The sequence below is a fragment of the Crocodylus siamensis genome, chromosome 15 (genome assembly GCF_052110815.1).
Source record: "Crocodylus siamensis isolate JL-2025a chromosome 15, ASM5211081v1, whole genome shotgun sequence".
In the NCBI taxonomy this organism is placed as follows: Eukaryota; Metazoa; Chordata; order Crocodylia; family Crocodylidae; genus Crocodylus; species Crocodylus siamensis.
In genome coordinates this window covers 26,194,169-26,212,930 of record NC_143409.1, presented here as the reverse complement: position 1 = coordinate 26,212,930, position 18,762 = coordinate 26,194,169, and the positions used below count along the sequence as shown (strand labels likewise).

Here is an 18,762-nt window from a genome sequence, read left to right as displayed (position 1 = left end):
GTGGTTCTGGGAGCTGTGATGATGCTGCCACTGCTCCCCTGCTGCTGAATTTCCAAACCTGTGGGAAGACCCATGGACTGGATGAAGGTTCTGTAGACCAGATCTGACCCACTGGCCAAAGGTTGAATACCGCTGGTATATACAATGGAGAACAGCATCAGTGGGAAAAATGGAAAGGAATTAACCCCAAATTATTCTATAATATGACAGGTTAGGTCACTCTCCTAAATTGTATATCCTATTCCCCTTAGAGAGAATTAGTAAAAGGAATTTAATCTGGCGCTCCTATATTTTGGGTGAGTTCTTGAACCAAAGAACTATTGGAATTTTATACCTATTCTTCTTCCCTTCCTCCAGTTTTTTTAATCTAGTATTTTGTTTCCTTGGCTTTGGTTACAAGTATCCCAAATGAAATACTTTAGATTTTTTTGTTTTGGCAAGAAAAGCAGAATTTTTTTAAGGTTGATTCAATTTTTAACACTTTTTTCCAGTGTGGCAGCCAGAGCAAAAAATCAATTATTTGCACAGTCCTACTCATAATTCCCTGACTTGCATCATAGCTATGGAGATAATGCCAGGAAAGCAGCCTCATTTCTAGCTTTATGGAGAAAAACTGAGAGGCAAATACAGCATTCCTTGGACAGAATACAGAAACATCTAAAAATCTGAAAGTGAGACATTTCCTTTACTTAATATGACTTGCCCAGAGCTGCTGACACCTCAGAGGAAACTGAATAGCATTCTACTATGGGAAAGTTATTTGTGTTTATCATGTCTTCTCCCTTTATTAGGTTATTTTGTATGATGCGAGAATACTTGTTGCTTAGGAGCTGATCTGTTCCTGTGGCTTACATATTCTCATTTATTGTCAGAATTTCCTCATATCATTACATTTGGAACATGACTTCAAGACAGGATATTTAAAAAGAGACATGCTTACCTACTTGCCCCAAGGGAGAAGCAACCTCTGCAAAATCCCTGTGTTACCCTAGGTGCCTGGAGTTTAAATCTAGGTAGCTATAATGCAGGATAAATAAGGAAGGAATCCCTTCTTAGGCAATACAGCCTAATCATATATTTCTTAGCTCTCTGTTCCCCCTGATTTACTTTGGGGATTGTATATCCAGATTGATTAATTTCAAGTGACTTCCAAGCCAGAAATTAGGGAACTGTTACAAGAGGAATTTCCACTTCCCAGAGGTAGGCAAGACTGCAGCTGAATACTTGTTAATATTTTTCTGATGTGAAGTTAGTGTGCCTTAGAAATATAGCACACAGTGCCTTCCCCCTTTAGCTGATGAGCTCTTCCCTTTATCTATTATCACCATGTATGGGGAGCGATCATCTATCTTCCTAACTAAGTGATCTGGCGGTAGAGTTTTTCTTGTATGGGAGACCCAAATAATTGCCATGCATAGACAACTCCTGCAGTCGATTTAAAACTGTTAACATATTTTACTATAAGTGTTAAAAATATGTCTATAAATATTACTCAATTGGAAAAGTCCTGCTGTGTCACTTTTAAACAAGATTCTCTGGGGCATATGTTAAGCTGTTATTGAGCCACTTTTCATGCTGTTTAAGACTCCAGCCAAGGACTGAAACAATGTCTGGCATTATCCCAGCGGAACAATGTTCTTTACTGCTGAATTACTTAATTGAGCAGAAGTGGACATAAAACCTAGACCAAATATTTATTTGCTTGGTTTTTTTTCTTCTGCAGTCAGGAATACATATGGTAGTACTGTAAAAACTCTGGGTTAAGTGCAATTCAGTAGATTTTCTGAAGGTTAACTCCTTTTCACTTTGATGTTAGAACTTTAGGAGGTGTTGCAATAGGTAAATGGAATGGTTTGCTCTTTCTTTCTTTTGCAAAATGTTCATCTATCTATTTTGTGGTAGTGACTGATTAAGATTAGATTAGTGAATTAATAACTTTTATTATGAAAGAACTTCAAAATTATTTATTATATTAAACTAAATATTTTGTATTATCCTTCAGTAAAAAGACTAATGTAGCAGTACCACTTTTTTTTTTTTCCTCACCTTATTTTAACGTGGTTAGACCATTTCCTGTAATTTAAAACATTTTGGTATTTTTTTCTGCTAATGAATGAGTGGTTTCCATTAGTGTAAATGGGAGATGAACGTGTACATTGCAGAGAGAATTAGACTCCTGTATGATTTAATTGGCTTTTATTGTTCTGCATGCTGATTTGTTGAAAGAAGGCAACCTATTGTGAAAAATGCCTAGTGTACAGGAGGCACATTTTGGAACTTTAGGACCTTGGAGATAGAAGATTTATACATCTGTATTATACTGTATGTTAGTCTTTGCACATTGTTTTTAAAAAATAAAATAAAATATAAACAAGTTAAATATACCTAGAAAACATTGTGTAATCTTTCTATAAACACAGTAGATCACTCTGAAGTGTTTGTGCTTGTGTCAAATTCCTCAAGGTATGAAGTTATAAGTAACAACAATCCTTAGGAGACTGAATGCTATCAGCTTTACAGGTACACATCTAGTGGAGTACTCAAATTAATTACATGTGTGTTAAATAGCATGTTGGCTTTCTGCAGCTGTTCATTTAGAATCTGTGCATTCATATTGTTTCAAGCTTTCCACTTCTAAATGTAAAATATTTGCAGCAGCTATGACTGCCATATCAGGCACATGTGTACTTGCAAAATATCTAGTGCCTGTAAGAATGAAAAATAATATTCAACAAAGCTATGACTAAGTAGCAATGCGAATTCCTAAGTAGCAGTAGGAATACCTCCATCTGCTAGGTGTCTCTTGTTGATATACAAAATAGAAATATACTGTTTTGCCCAGATGCACTTCCCAGACTCTCAGATATTGACCACATATTAGGGAGAGTCCAAATTCACTGCATTTCTAGAGTTTTGTAGAAATACGAATGGCTGGAAGTGGCTTAAGATCAAACTTGCCTGGGGTCCCAGGCCAGATCCAGATCCGGACCATGGGGTTACTTGCAGGCCAAATCCAACATGGGGCATGAGGGCTGCTGCAATGGTCACCACAGCAGTGGCAGCAGCACGGGGCCTAGTGACAATGGAGGTACAGAGTCCGGCAGGGGTGGCTATAGGGAGGCATGGATTGGGGTGGCAGGAGTACAGGCTCCAGTGGCAAGTGCTGATTTTGTGAAAGACGCATGTGTGGTAGGTGACCAAAAATGATATATACCATTGGTGTTTAACCTATGCAGCCCCAACAGCTCGAATAATATAGGGCCAGTATGTGGGCTAGATCCCATGTGCAGGGTCACCCCATGGGCCTGATCCAGAGTGCAGATGGCCTGCAGGTGCAATCCAAGCTCACTGCTGATAGCCATCCCCAAAGGTGCCAAAGGGCCCAGCTTTCAGTGCCCTCCAGTAGCCCAGTGGGCCAGCTAGAGATGTTCTGTGGACCAAATGTTTGACTCCTGTGACCTAACATTTCCTCATCCCTAAGACAAGATTAGATATAGTAGGACCATCCTTGATGAACTTCTGTCCCATTCTTACAAAACCTCCTGTGACGGAGTTTCTACAGTGTCTCCATATAACCTGTGACTAGGTCACCTTTAATATTATTAAAAATAATGCAATGGTATGTTCAGTTCAAACCACCACTCAAGGACTTGTCATCTCCCAAGGACTCTCTCAAGATGGTTCAGACCATGTATTAGACCCATTCTCACTCCTGAGATATTCCCACTAATCCCCATTTTAAGAGCACCTATTTAAAAATTAAATTCACAAACTAAATAACTGTCATGAGTCAAGGCAACAGGCAGACTAAATTGCCCCCAGCTGCCCTGCTTATATGAGTAGCCCTGATTGCCAACAGTCTAATAACTTCTAGTTAGCTGCAGCTGCCTGCATGAACATGCCTGCCTGCTTATAAGCAGCAGCCCTTTAAATACCCAGTTGGCTAGTTAACAAAGCAGATGTCCTTTATAGTCTAGCCTTGGGTTTCTGGCTTCTTATTCCTATTTTCTGTTGATCGGTCCTGGTTCTCTGGGTCTTGCTTAGCTTCCTGTTCCTTGGGTCATACCTGCTGATCCATTTGCTCCAGATTTGCTGCCACCTGATTCCAGTGCAGACCCCTGGCTTGTGGCTTTAGTTTGGTGATTGCCCATGTTCTGGGTACCATGGCTAACAACTTTGATCTAAATTCCTACTTCCTGTTTGTGATCTCTCTGGCTCACAGATGTACCTAGGGTGACCACTCATGCCTCAATCTGTTATAGACTTAAGCCTCCTGATCTGTCTGCCCTGATTCTTGACACTAGTCTAGACTTTGTCTGTTCTTGATTTGGTCTGCTCATGGTCTGCTGGGCTGTGGCTCTCTAGGAGCCAAGTCCCAACTGCCCACTTCCTAGTCAGCAACCTTAATAATAACAGATTTAGCTGAGGATAAAATAACGGTTGAAGTCTTGCTTTGCATTGAAAGCTAAACCTACCTTTTTTTATACATAAGATATCAAAATCATATCTTAGAGATGTATTTTTATGTCTGAATGCTCAAGAACCCAAGCTTAAAATTTTGTTTTTTAGAAGGAAATTTTGGAAGAAAACTAAATCATTGGTGTTTGAGGGAGTGAAAACAATGGGAGTGAATCCAGCTGAATCATAATTTTCAGTTTGTTGATTTATCTACCAAAAGTTTTGTGGTATTTGCTCATTTCTCTTTGTTTTTCTATTCCTTCATTAAACAAAATGCAAAAAGGCTGCTGGGCAGAGTGCCCTCAGGAGACTATTCTTGCCACTTTAAAGGGCTTATGTGGCATTTGGGGCATTACATGGGCTTCTCTGCCTGGGTGTGAATGTTTATTGGTTGCCCTTCATGGGAAGAACTGTTGGAAGGCTGGAGCAGGAGGTTCTATGGCAGCTGGGAATGACCGTTGGAGAGAGGCGGAGAAGACCAAAAGAGGCAGCAACAGCAGTACTCCTCGCTTTGGGGGGAAAGCAGTGTGTCCAGGGATGGAGGGAAGGTTTAGTGAGAAGTATGATAGGAGCAAGGTAAGAAGAAATAGACAAAAAGAAACACACAATGGAAGGAGAGCAAAAAATGTGAGAAATACACCCTGTGAAGGTATGTGTGCAGCTGGGTGCTTCATGAGGCACTGAGAACAAATGGTTTTACTAACATTTTAACCTTGGCTTGGGTTTAGTTCAAAAGATTTCTTCAGTTTCTCCCATCCTTTCAAAATAAGTTAACTGAGGGTCTGATCTTCCTCACTCATGGGAGTAATCCTGTGGTTTTCACTGGAGTTATTGATGATTCTCACAAGTGTCAAACCAAAAAGTGGGCTTGGCTTCTAAGCCAATTTAAAAACTTGACTTCTTGATGTTAAGATCCTAAATAGTGACCTGATTTCTTTAGCAAATTTCAAGCACCCATAACTGCTGTGGATAACAAAGGAAACTGTAAGTGCCCAGCGCCTTAACAAACCAGGCTACTTCTACTCAATCCTTAAATAAGGATTTAAAATCATCACTTCAGGTACCCAGCTCTGGGAAGTTTGCAGCAACTTGTGCAGTCTGCTGCTACAACTCACCATCAAGTAGTTACATGTAGAGGAAGCTTTAAATTAATTGCACAATCCTGAGTAATATCCAAAAGTATAATAGTCTCCCTGGTGGGAGGGATTAAATACTTGCAGTCAAAGTTTCCTATACTGGCATATTTAGTAACACTTGACAAGTAATTTTTTCTGGTAACTATTACAGTATTGTTACAATTAAACTATTTGTCCAACTTAACTTATGCCATATGTATATATGAGGTGATTTCCCCCCCCACCATTTCTTTCTCTTTTTTTTTAATGTCCATGTTGTTCTTACTGATTTCTAGCTGGTTTGGCTTGGGGTTCTCCCTTTGGGGAACACCAAAACAATTCGGAGTACCAGAATGAGGGTGAGAGCCTTGCCTCATGCTTACACATGCAGCCACTCTGAATAGTAGGTTTACATGAGTGACAAGGAATTGGGACTCATCTTAGTGATTCAGAGACTTAGCTCTCCCCATCCTAATTTTGCACATAACAGCTTGAGAATTCCTGACCCAGACTGCAGCAGAAACCTGCAGAAGACTGGAAGAAGCACAGCCAGCTGAGTGAATTTTTTTGCTTCAATGCATTAGATTCCTTTTCAGTTTAAACTCCTTTTCTTGGATTTCAGGTACTTGAGTGTTTTGGGTTTTTTGGTTTTTTTTTTGATAGGCAATATAAATCATGATCCTGAAAGTATTTGCAAGTGTAAGAATAAAAACTTGGTGAAAACTATCTGCCTTTCAGCTACATTAGTTGGCTGTTGTTAAGGATTAAAGGTATTGTCTAATTAGAACTAATTACTTTAGGCTGGAATGCAATCATCAGTTTTCAATTGCACTAGGAGGAGTGTTGTTTCTAGGTGCACCGGGTAAAATATGGTGAATGGGGATGTTGGTTTATTTGTCCCTTTTTTCTTGCATGGGGAAAATGGATAAGCATACTGAGAACATTGTCTTCTTGCATCAGCTGTATGGTAGAAAAATAATTGATAAAACAGATAACTGATTAATACTGATTGCTCTACTCCAGTCACCCTGAATCAATGCAAGATTTGTTTTTGTGTCTTAAGGGCTGGCTTGCACCAATTTAAATAACGTAGCTGTCATTTTACAGCATCCCTGATTAGAGTACCTCTTTAGTATGTTAGTTCACTTACTGCAATATGCCCTATTATGCCATGACCCCCAGATCTCTACCTCCAGATAAGGTTGGATGATCCACAAGACAGAAATTGATAATTGATGTGCTCCAAGGTGTTCATATATTGCTTCTCTAGCCAATTCAGTTGTAGGGTGTCAGTGAAAGTATTATCTGGTAAACCATTAGTGATTCACCAGCTGATTGGCAGTTTCTCAGGGCTATTTTTTGTTGGGGAGAACATATATAGGGGCATGATGCTGGTAAATAAGGTTGGGATAAGTGGGGATTGGTTTGGAAAGGGCAGACTTGAGTTTAACCAGCAATTCACAGCTGGTTTACAAACATAAAATAGGCAGGACACTAGATGATTTTAAAGGAAATGCAGATAGTCTATAGTTAAAAGACATTTCTATGAAGTGTGACAGTAGAGGAGCATGCAGAAGGCAACTTAGTGAGCTAAAGAAGTTTTCAAAATGAGTGAGCTGATAGCTCTGACAGCTGTCAGAGCTGACTATCCACAGGGCCAGTGGGATTCATCTACACCTGCACACAGTTGACTGAGCCTTCACCCCTAGTTATTGGTGTAACTTCAATCTATTGATTCCTATGTGCAAGCAACTGAAACAGTTATGTGCATTTTTATCCAGTGAGGGACATCACAATCACATGATCTCTCTAGTATAGTCTCACTTTCTAAGAAGTAAAAATAAAACTCTGTCAAAAGCTGACTAACAGTAGAACTTTAGCAGGGGTGGAAGAAGATCTCTGGTAATTAGGTAACAGGGCAGTAAATTACAAATGAGGTAGTTTTAGATTAATCAGGTTTCAAGATCAGTTTTATGATCATAGTTGACAGTGCATGCAATCTAATTGCACAAAATATTATCATAGCCTGTAATCATGTTTAAAGGGTTTTCCTTTCCCAGTGTTTCACTGGGACTTAGCTCCTCTGTAAGCTTACAGGAAGGGTTCACTGAAATCCTCACTTTCTAGATGTAGCAAAAACCAAACATGCTGCCTAGCAGAGTGAAGTGCAAAATTTTCATGCCATAGGTCACTGCATCTTGGAACTCCCTATTCCATCTAACAGCAGTAAAATATAGTCACCTTGCAGGACAAGGTAACCCCAAATAGTCTATTCGTCAGAGGATCTGCAAGAATGCACTATTCCTATGACTCAATAATTGTTTATCCACTGTCTTCCAGTAAGTTTTTCCTCAATAAAATTATGCATTAATAAAAGTAAGGGCTCATAGTTCTCAAAATCAACTGCCAAAATCACAGAAGTTTAAAAGAGGTTTCTTTAGTTCTGTGCAACAACGGTAGCACTGTTTGTTAATATTTGCCTTCCCATTACAACACCATTTCTAGTTGCTCATACACTTTCAAAATATAATCATATAGGTTGAACACTCCATGCCAGATACCTGTTTCAGCCTGAATTTTTCAGAAAATATCTCAAAATGAATGAGCCATTTCTGAGAATAAGGCTTTTTCTGGTATGCTTTCTTTATTAATAATTCTCCTACCCCACATTTTAGAGAATGAACTAAAAATGTGGCAAGAGTAGTTTGTGTGTTGTAGATGTGCCTCCTGCTATCCCCATGAAAATCTGTCCAAATTAGAAAACTTGGAGACAGTAAGAAACACATAAGAGATTTAAATGTTAGCAGCTAAAATCTCTGAAAATTCTATGTTCTCTGAGCATGCTTGAACTAACTGCTACTAGCACTGACCAGACAGTATGTGCCATCCTCAAAGGACTACTCAGTGTCTGATTAGCTTCAACCGTGCATCAACTTCATAGAGTAATTGAGCATACTGTAGCTCAGATGAAGCTCAGTTTATCTGTAAGGACTATTTCAATTACTCCAGACTCAAATGAGGTTTGGCATTGAAATTCAGAACAGGGAATATACATGAAGTGTGATCACAGTGGCCCATAGGGACCACAAAATTTGTGGCACTCTTATACAGATACAGAGGGAGCAAATATGGAACTGAGGGAAAGGAGTGGATTAGACAAATAAAAAGAAATTGAGGAAGTAAACTAAGATAAGGATTGGCTGGGTGAGACTGGGATTGGGGAATAAAGCTGATGGGGGAAAAATGCGAGGGAAACTTGGAGTTTAGTTGGCTTGAATTTACTGAGATTAAATAAGAATCTAGGAGGAGGCTTGGACTGGTTGAACAAAGAAGCCACCATAACTACACATCCTCAATACATTCCCACAGCAGTGTCAGTTTGTACTCTGAATGGGCCACTGTTCCCTTTTCCCTTCCCAGGCACCATCCTTATTGTTGCTGCTGGGTGTACTCTGCGAATGATGATGTTAGTAGTACAACTATCGCAACTCTGCATTGTTCTGCTCAGGTAGCGGACTCCTCTTGTCTTCTCATCCCCTTCTTGTGGTAAAACCTATTTTCCATTTTGGTGTCCCATTCCCTTTTTTGTGTGTATTCTTCTTCCCCTTCCTGCTCTTTTCCTGCTTACTCCTTCCTTGATCTGGCCTCTACCCCCTTCCTCCCCGACAGATTGACCTGCTGGAGGTGCTGGGTGTGTGCATGTGCATGCACCCAGCTGTCTCTCCAGCCCATGTTCGACCCAAAGAGGCTCTGGGACCTACCTCTTGATCGGGATCCCCAGGTTGGTGACTACTGGGCTAGGGACAGAAGTTGTACATAAACCAGTTTAAATGATCAGAAACTGGTTTAAACCTGTAACAGAACTAAAGCTCAGTGTACATAAACCAGTTTCAAAATGGCTGAATCTGGTTTAAGATAAACCTGGTTGAACGTAGTATCAGACTTAACTGATCTGGTTCAAACTATCTGGTTCAAGTTAAATCATAGTCCCTCAGCATCCCAGTAGGCTTTGGAGTCCTGCACTGTCTGCTCCAGAGGGCAGGTCTGGCCCTGCTCCTCTGCTCCCTAGATGGAGCAGTGAGGGCTGGCTGATGAAGGGGTTGGGGGGCAAGTCCAGTCTACAGGGGGGGGAGAAGGGGGAGGTGCTGCCCCACCCAGGCAAACCCTGGCTGGGGTGTGAGGCCAGGGAGGGGGATTAAACACCTCTTCCCCCTGAGCAAACATACTGCCACCTGTGACTGTGGACTACGAATCCCAGAGGTACCTGGAAGAAGAAGTGATAAGCAACCCTGCAAAGTCCTACTGCTGTAATTCTGGACTACAAATACCAGAGACCTCAGGGGCAGCAGGATTTTATAGATTTCATAGACATTATGGCTGGAAGGGACCTTGGAAGATCATCAAGTCCAGCCCCCTGCCTGAGGGGCAGGAAGTCAGATGGGGTCATAGGATCTCAGCAAGATAAGCATCAAATTATCTCTTGAAGGTGTTCAGTGTAGGTGCTTGAACCACCTCCAATGGTGAACTGTTCCAGACCTTGGGGGCTCGGACAGTAAAGAAATTCTTCCTTATGTCCAGCCTGAAATGGTGTTGCAGTAGTTTATAACCGTTTGACCTCATCATCCCTTGGGGCGCTCTGGTGAACAAACGTTCCCCCAGACACTGGTGGTCACCCCGATAAACTTATAGGTGGCCATCAGATCATCCTTGAGCCTGTGCTTTTCCAGGCTAAGGAGCCCCATAGCTCTCAGCCTGTTGTCATAAGGTCTGCTTTCCTGACCTCTGATCATGCACATGGCTCTTTTCTGGACTCTCTCAAGCTTCTCCACATCCTTTTTGAATTGTGGGGCCCAAAACTGGACGCAGTACTCCAGGAAAAAGAAGTGAACACACAGCTAGAGAGCCCAGCTCTAGCATGCCCTGGCTTCTGGTCTGAGCCACTGTAGGCATGTGGCTGCATTTCCTGAATCAAAGGTAAATATCAGTTTACTTCTGTTTCAGTTTAATTTGTGTAGTTTAGACAAACCTGCAAAGACTGAATCTACTCAGCCTCAGGCTTTTTGACTGTCTGTATATAGGGTTGGTTGTCTTGTTATGCCTGTGTCCCTATCTTCCCTGTGTATTAAAGTACAGCCAGAAGGGATGGATCCCTTATGTTGTCCCTCAAGTATTCTTTTTTTTGTTTTCCTTGTTTTGGTACCCTATTTTTGTAGGAGGAGGATGTATGGTGTTCTCTTTCTTTCCTATCACTTCAGCTGTTTTTTAGGTGCTAACTTTCATGGCAAATCTTTAATCTGCTTTCACGAAGGCTTCTCCATCAACAGTCTTTTCTTTTGGTAATGAGAGTATGTGGGAGGATATTACATTATAGTCTTTGGATCCCCCCTTCAGTAGCCCTTATCTTAGGCGCTCTGGGGCCGTTGTGTCTAACCCCCTTTTTTTGCAGACATTTGTTAACAAAAGGAAATTGCTACTTCTAACCTTCACATGTCTGAAAGTAACAATACCCAGAATATGAAGATCACTGTAACATCATCAGCAAAAGCAGGGGACTAATCTATGAGGGCTAGGATTCCACCTTCCAGTGGTAAAGACAAAGCCTGGTTAAGAAACAGTCCACTGTGGGTACTTGCATTTGTACTCCCTCTTATTAGACTTCCAACAAGCACCCATGACCCTATCCCCCAGGATGTATATCCAAGTGGCTTCCTTAAACTGACAGCCTTATAATCTGTTTCCACTGTATTCTGCAGCCATAATGCTAGTAATTTCCATTAATTCTATCATCTCCTTTCCCAATCTCACCAGAAGGAATGAGATCTGCTATTTCCTGATGGCTGCCTTGTCTCACATGAAGGCATCTGAAATGTTTGTATGAGGCCTAAGATATTGTAAGTGCCTGCAAAAGATACGTCCTCCTGACCAACAAAGGCAGCTACACCAAACGTAGTCAAGAGGGAGATCTTGTGGGTGGCATTTTTGCCTCTGTTGGTCTATTTGAAGAACCTAAAGTGGTACAGATTCTGCTCCATCCATGTATGTTTCAGCACTACCTCATGTTCTCCCTCTTTGCCTTTTGGGAACTCTTTTTTTCTTGTTCTCTTGTTAAGGTATAAGTACCCCTGTAACCTGCTTGTACCACCACAAAAATAACATCCAACTGTTGGATGTTAAAGGCATCAGGATCTTTTCTGGTGTCCCTCCAGGGAGCCCTGTAAAGGGTCAGTTACTATTTGGCAAAGGCACAATTCTTCTTCTACTTGGAATAAGGATATGCTCATAAACACTGCCCCATGTCCTGCCCACTGCCCCTCAGAGTCAAGAGCACCAATGTTTTACCCACTGACTAATCCTGTAAGCCAGCCTCTTCCCTGAAGACTGGTCTTTCTTGGGTCTAGAAATGTTCTTTTATTACACCTAGCTAAATGTGTGGACTCTGTTGATTTTCATCTTGCAGAGGCTTTGGAGGCAGAGGAGACAGCAAAAAAGTGTAAGTAAACTCAGTAAGAGATATGGCCCCTAAGGTGCTGCTACTGAATCCTGCTAGGTTACTCCTTCCAGCAGCTTTCATTTCATTTCCTGATACTACAGAGTGGAAGACTGTCTGGGGTCTTGGGAGAGCTAGGTGAAAAGCTAAAAGGAAGCACATGGGATGGATGCAGCTCTTTCCTTCTGTTCTGGGTAAGGTTTCCCCCCCTTGTCACCTTTTGAGAGAGACCAGTGTTGATGTTGCCGTGCCCCAGTTGCCACATGCTGGGAAGCTTAGTGGAGCCAACTAAGGAGATGGTTTCTGAAAGGGACTGTAGTATTCCCCTTGTCTTCTTGGCAAAGGAGCTACTAGTTGCTGGAGAGATTTCTATGCCTTTAACATCCATGTCCCTCCAATTGGTAGCAAGTTTCAAAATATTTTCCTTTGTTGTAGACAGAAGCCTCAGAGTGATTTGAAAACTAGGGGCCCTGGGCTTGATAGTAGCTGACCCAGCTAACAAATGATTATTTGTTCAAGGGCTCTGGTTCTAGAAATGATGTTGTTATGCTACTTTTTGTCTTTGACCTTGTACTTTTGTTACTGGAACTTTGTGGCTCTGACCTGGTCCTGGTGAATCACATTGCTGACCATTCAGCTGCTGAGCGCATAGTAGCAAAAGCTTGAAGGGCCAGACCTGTTGGAGTATCCTCCCTTGCAGCAGAATGGTGTGATCCATGCCCATTTGAGATTTAAGCTCAGGAGTCTGGAGCTTGGCAAAAGAGGAAATCTGCCTGTCATGTTTGTGCTGACTCCCAGATTTTGTAAATGGTGCTGAGACTTTTTTTAATTGGTATGCCACCGCTATAGAAATACCCATTGTCATCTCGACATAAAAATGTCTTCCCTTCATCCACCCTTAGGACCTGTGTTCCTTCTACTTATATTGAGACATGGTGACATACTGTGGCTGTCAGAAGATGCTGTGCTGGGCTTCTGCATCAGCAACTATGGATCTTAGAATGGAAATCAAGTGACTTCTTTAAATTAGACCTTTCCATTATCTGGGCTGAGTCCTGGCCAGCAGTGAGCACCTTAGTACAGCTGGGCTGTATCCAGTCTGCTGCTGAAGAAGGTAGAGCTCTGAAGAAGCTAGAACTGCTGCTCGTAAATCACTAGGGGTATGTAAAGATCCACAAAGTTCCAGTAACAAAAGTACAATCACTACGGGTAAATCACTAGGGGTGTGTGAAGCGGGCCCTATTCGATTCAAATTCAGTCCAAATTGGGATAGTGATTCGATTTGTTGATTCAAATCACTGTCCCTGATTTGATTCAGCCAAATCTGAATCTGAAGATTCAATGCTGATTCAGAGAATCGGCAATTCAGACAGACACAGATTTAAATATTTTTTCTACATACCTCAAGGTACCAGTGTGGCTTGTGAATGCTGTGATGCTGGGGTGGATGGAGCATCTCACAGGAGCACGGGTGGCCCCCCAAGTGCTTGGCAGCAAACCCAGAAGTGGACTGGAAGTACTTCCGGTCTACTTCCGGGTCCACCAGGGAGCATACTGGAGGGCCCCCTGCACTCCCCCAGCTGGGTGATCAGCTGCAGAGGGACCCTACGTACTCCCTCAGAACCAGGAGGCAAAAGCTGCCAAGCCGGGGGGGCGTAGGGTGGGCCCCCTGCGCACTCTCTGGCAGACCTGGAAGTGGACTGGAAGTGCTTCTGGTCCACTTCTAGGTCTCCTGCTGAGTGTGCTCCTGAGCTCTCCATGCTTCTGTGGGACACCCCATGAGCCCCAGTATCACAGCATTCATGAACTGCCTGATACCTAGAGGTATATAGAAAAAAACATTTAAAGCTGTGTCTATGTCCAAATTGCTGAATCTCTCCAAATTGATTTGGAGGGTTCTGATTTGATTCAGAGAGATTAAAGGGTCCTCTGATTCAATTCAGATTCAGAGATTCAGCCACCAAATTGGGCCGAATGTCCGCTGAATCAAATCAGGGACTGAAGCTTTGCACAGCCCTACAAATCATATAGGCTGCTTGCAGGCATTAATTGCCCTGCCTTCCCCACAAAACGGCACCTTACTTTAAACTCAGCACATCCCTGCACTGAGCCCTGTGCATGCCCAGAAGAGGCAGCACCTCAGACCCAGCTCACCTGACATTTGTAGAGATTGGGTGCTTCAGTGGGGCTTTTTTGGCACTTTTATCTATTAGCTCAGGCATTTTCAATGTTTTTTGGTCAGGGTACCTCCGGCGGCTGGTTGAAAGGCGGGAAGCCCCCTGGCGGCCAGTCAACAAGCGGGGGGAGGGTCCCCCAGTGGCCAGTTGACAAATGAGGTGGGGAGGTTCCCTTCATGGCACGCAGTGGCAAAACTAGAAGTGCTGCTGGCTTCTCCGTGGCACTGCTGCATATCCCCTGGGGCCTTCCAAAATACCCCCAGTTGAAAACTCCTGTATTAGCTGATTGAATCAGCTTTAGCTAAATTGCCAAAAAAGCCCCACTAAAGCACCTGATCTATAAAGATGCTGCAGAGAAGTATGAACTAATGCGCATCCAACTAACATGCTGCTTCTTCCGATAAAGCATGGGGGGGGGGGTGTTGTCTGCAAACAGCCATACCTTTTAAGTTGCAACAAAAAACCCCCTTGCTGAAACAGGTCCCTCCAGAACAGACCGCTGTCTGAGATCAGTTTACATAACTTTTGACAACTTGTATCTGGGATGTTTTCCATATGCAGGTTTCCCTCGCTTTAACGCAGGTTCTGTATGTGCATTGTGGGAGAGATGGACACTGAAATAGTCTCCTGTGTAGATCTGTGCCCCTTGCTCACTGTCTGTGACACACGTCTCTGTAGTTGCCATCCCCATTATGGCTTCTAAGCATCCTGCTAGCTTAACATTCCTGTGCTTGTGTATACCGTCTGCTGTTGCTGACTACCAAAATTGCCTTGTAAAAGTGGTAGAAATGGGTCTGTGGGCCAGTACAAAGCCTTAGAATGGATTCCTATTTGTTATATTGTAAAGTGGGTTCCCCTTATGCGAATTCAAGTTATGCAGAGTTTTCCAGGAATGCACATACAGCATAAAGCGAGGGAAACCTGTAGTATGTGGGAATGATGTGTCACTTCCATTTTTTGAGCAGGAAAATGTTATTTGATAGGGTGGATCACTATATCTCAAGGGAATATGGGAGTGCTTACTTTCATCCCAAATTCACTGTTGTTCTTCTAGGTGCAATGCAACTCTGTGGCATATACAAGGTCAAGTTTTGTTGGATCTTGACCAAACCTGTCAACTTTGATTAGAGAAACCATGACAGGTGCTATCGTCTATCAATATATCATTGACAAAGCCCTTGGATAGTTGGTGACCATGGACACTTAGTCTACTGCTGTAGCTGGGTGTCTACCTCAGTCATAAATCTGTTCTTCGGGTGGATCAAGGTAGAGGCCAGGGTTTCTGACCACTAGAGTTGTGAGCAGGGTTTATCCAGTATCTTTTAATTCGGTACTGGTTAAGATTCAACAGTTTCTGCAATTTTCAGGGAAGGTGGAAGAATCTTTTGACTAGGGAAGCTGATGTCTTAATGTCTTCCTGTGGGGAAAGGATGGACAGAGCCTGCTGTGCATTCATATGGCTTCCATTGCTATTTCTAAGAACTCTGATATGACAAGTATCTTCTATATTTATCCAAGAGATTTTTCCCCGATACCACTTTGAGTTGTGTTTGTGGCAGAACCTCATTAAAACCTAGGAGTTATTTTCCACAGTTGGGTATTGTGGCATTTGAGGATGAAAGCTTCCTTGCTGCATCCCTGTTGCTTAAAGCCACAATTCCCTGCACAGGTAGTGTGTTGGAGGTTGATGCTGGTTCTTGTCACCAGACTTATAGCAACAGATCTTCAGCTGGCAGGATCTGGTTGGACTCTGTAGTGCAAACGTGACACAAGAAGTTGTCCACATCAATAATTTCTGCTTGTGTGATGTAGGAGATGAAGGCTGCACTGTTCCCAGATGCAAGTCCAACGGAAGGGTGTTTCCTGGCTATCTGCATTCTTTATCCTTATTGGCCCTGATATTTGACTACTATTCTATGAAACCTATAGCCAGCTACAGCTGCTCAGCCAAGATCCAGACAGACTTACCTCTGAATAATATCAAAGAACACCTGTATTTGCTCATTTCCTAGCCCAGCACCAAGATGTAGGGCCTTTTACTAAGAGTCCCTAGTGCCTTTATTTCACCTGTTTTTTTTACTTATTCTTTTATGGACCTGGGGAGAGTGCCTCTGAACAGAGTTTGTCTTTTATTGAAAGGGTGAATCCAGGCCCACCTTTTCACAGGCATATATGCTGAGAGAGGTAGGGGTCATATGGAAAAAATGATGAATGATTACACATTAGTTACATATATACAAAGAGGTGGGGGGAAGGTACAAATGGTACAGATTAAGGTTACACCATCAATTTTAATTCTGGCATTTCTTAACTTTTAAATATTTGCAGTATTAATGATATTATTTCAATGTTGTTTCTAGTGTACAGTTGGTGTAAAACCTGAGAAGATACGGTTTTTTTCTTTCCCCAGCTAGTTTCATGTACAAGCATATGTTTAACTTTAATAAGGACAGCAAAAGTACAGCATAATAATAATCTGGATTTCTAATGGTTTATTTTTAATAACTACAATTTGATTAAAAAAATACAGAAAAGATGTATCTTTCCAGTTTCCCAACATCCAGCTGAGTTTCTGTCACCTCATTACCACCTTACCTCCTGACAGGATACTATCATTCCAAGCAGATGTAGAAGAGCATCTAATCTGGATTTAGGAATTTAATTTTCCTCTCTGATATCCTGAAGACTGTCTGGTCTTTCAAAGTTGTAACGCATATAAAAATGAACAGAATATTTCTCAGGTTAACTAATGTGCTTCTCTGGTCAGATCTTTTTTGGCTCTCTGGGGGTTAAATTCGTAAGAATGAAGCTTGTGTTGAATTCTTTTTCTGGAAAATGCCCATATACAAAACAAAGCTAGAGAGGCTTGTTTTTGTGCAACTGCAAGTTATCACCACCAGTATGTCTTCAGAATGCGTGAAGTTAAGAAAGAGAATAGAAAGTATAATTTTGTGTGCAGTTAACTTTGAATTGATACGATGTAAATCTCTCAGTCCTGCATGTTCCAAATTCTTTGGAAATAAAAGTTTCCATAACCAATAATAGGAAGAACCATCTGGAAACAGATATTCCTCTCTAAAAGTAGAGGGATAGGAAATAGGATTGTGTTGTAGAACTAGGGCCTTGTAAACTCATGATTTCAATGCATCTGCCCAGTGCTTAACTCATGGAGCTTAACATTTGTTAATCTGCATTTTATGGAATGCGCCAGAGTGACACAAAAATGTGTATGTAATACTATACACGTCATTATTTTGTATTTTGCACTTGTTTAGGCAAGGGGCTCTTGCAGCTCATCTGATGTGGGGTTTACCTACCTACAACTTCCCATGGAGAGGAATAAGCATTTGTGCAGGAGCTAGGGGACGGGAGGCAGTTGGTGGCTGTAGGAGGTGGAAATGGTAAATATCACAGCCTGGGCTCTCTACTGGTGTGTATCTCCTGTGCGCCACGGGCCTCGTTGACCGTGGCAGGCGCCTACTAAGTGCATGTGCGCAGCAGTCTGGGTCGGTGGTCACCAGCCTCCTCCGCCGTGTGCGGCGAGAGTGACTCGGGACTGCTTTTCGCGCCACGAGCTCGCTGCGATTCTGGACGCTCTCCAGGGCCGCGGCGCGGACAAAGTCTCAGCTCGTGCGCTGCCCCTCAGTGCCCGCATAGCCCCGGCCAGCTGTGTACGTGTGCGAGGGCCGCCTGCCTGTGGCCCCGCAGAGAAAAAAACCATGGTGCTGCTGCAGCAGCAACAAGTAATCGCCTCTGGCTGGGAAGAGACGGCCCGTGCGGCCTGAAGGCGAGGCCGGACCCACAGGGTGTGAGGCCCAGCACATGGCGCGGCGCTCTGCGCACCTCCCCCGCGCCGCCCGGCCCGGCCCGGCCCGGCCCCGCCTCGATGGCGGCCGGAAAGAAGGCGCCTCTATGGGGCTGACCTGCACTCCTCCCATCAGCCACCGCGCTGGGCTCAGCACCCCCACCCCCGCCCCTCGGTCTCTCCCCTCCCCTCCCCTCCCGGCCGGTGGCGGCAGCGGCGGAAGCAGCAGCTGCCTGAGGTGGGGCGCCGCGGCCCGGCGATGTGAGGATCCTCCGCCAGAGCCGCCCCCTCCCCCAGTCAGTCAGGGAGGAAGTGAGCGAGCCCGCCTGCCGCGGCCTCTCCACACGCGCAGCACGGTAAGCCGGCCCGCGCCTTCTGCTGTGCCCTCCCCGCCGGGACGGCCTGTCTGGGGCCTTCCAGTGCGGAGGGAGCTGCAGCTGCTTAGCGCCGGGTGGGCCGCGGGGGGATTGTCGCCTACGAGACCGACGCCATCTTAGCTCGGAGCGCGGCCTTGTAGCCCCCCCGCCCTGGCCCGGGCTCTGTGTCTGGCTGGCAGGCCTGCCGTAGAGCCTCGCGTGAAGGGGGCGCAGGCCCTCTCCGGAGCCTGCCGGGCAGGGACCGCGCCCCCCGCCTTCCCACCGTGATTGTGGCCGCCGTCGGGGCCCCTGTGCAGCTGCGAGCGGGGGCAGGGCCGGATGGGCTGCGCTGTGGTGAGCTGAG

General features: G+C 43.8%; 1 protein-coding gene across 8 annotated transcripts in view; it reads left to right on the top strand.

Annotated features, from left to right (window-relative positions):
- Window positions 1-18,191: 18,191 nt before the first annotated feature.
- ZNF280D (zinc finger protein 280D) overlaps window positions 18,192-18,762 on the top strand; it is an 84,557-nt gene continuing 83,986 nt past the window's right edge. For 6 of the 8 annotated variants that reach the window (XM_090029944.1, XM_090029939.1, XM_090029942.1 and 3 more), the window contains exon 1: window positions 18,192-18,398. The gene's annotated coding sequence lies outside the window, so the exon portion shown is untranslated. The remainder of the gene's footprint in view (window positions 18,399-18,762) is intronic. The other 2 variants (XM_090029943.1, XM_090029940.1) reach the window with 1 other exon arrangement.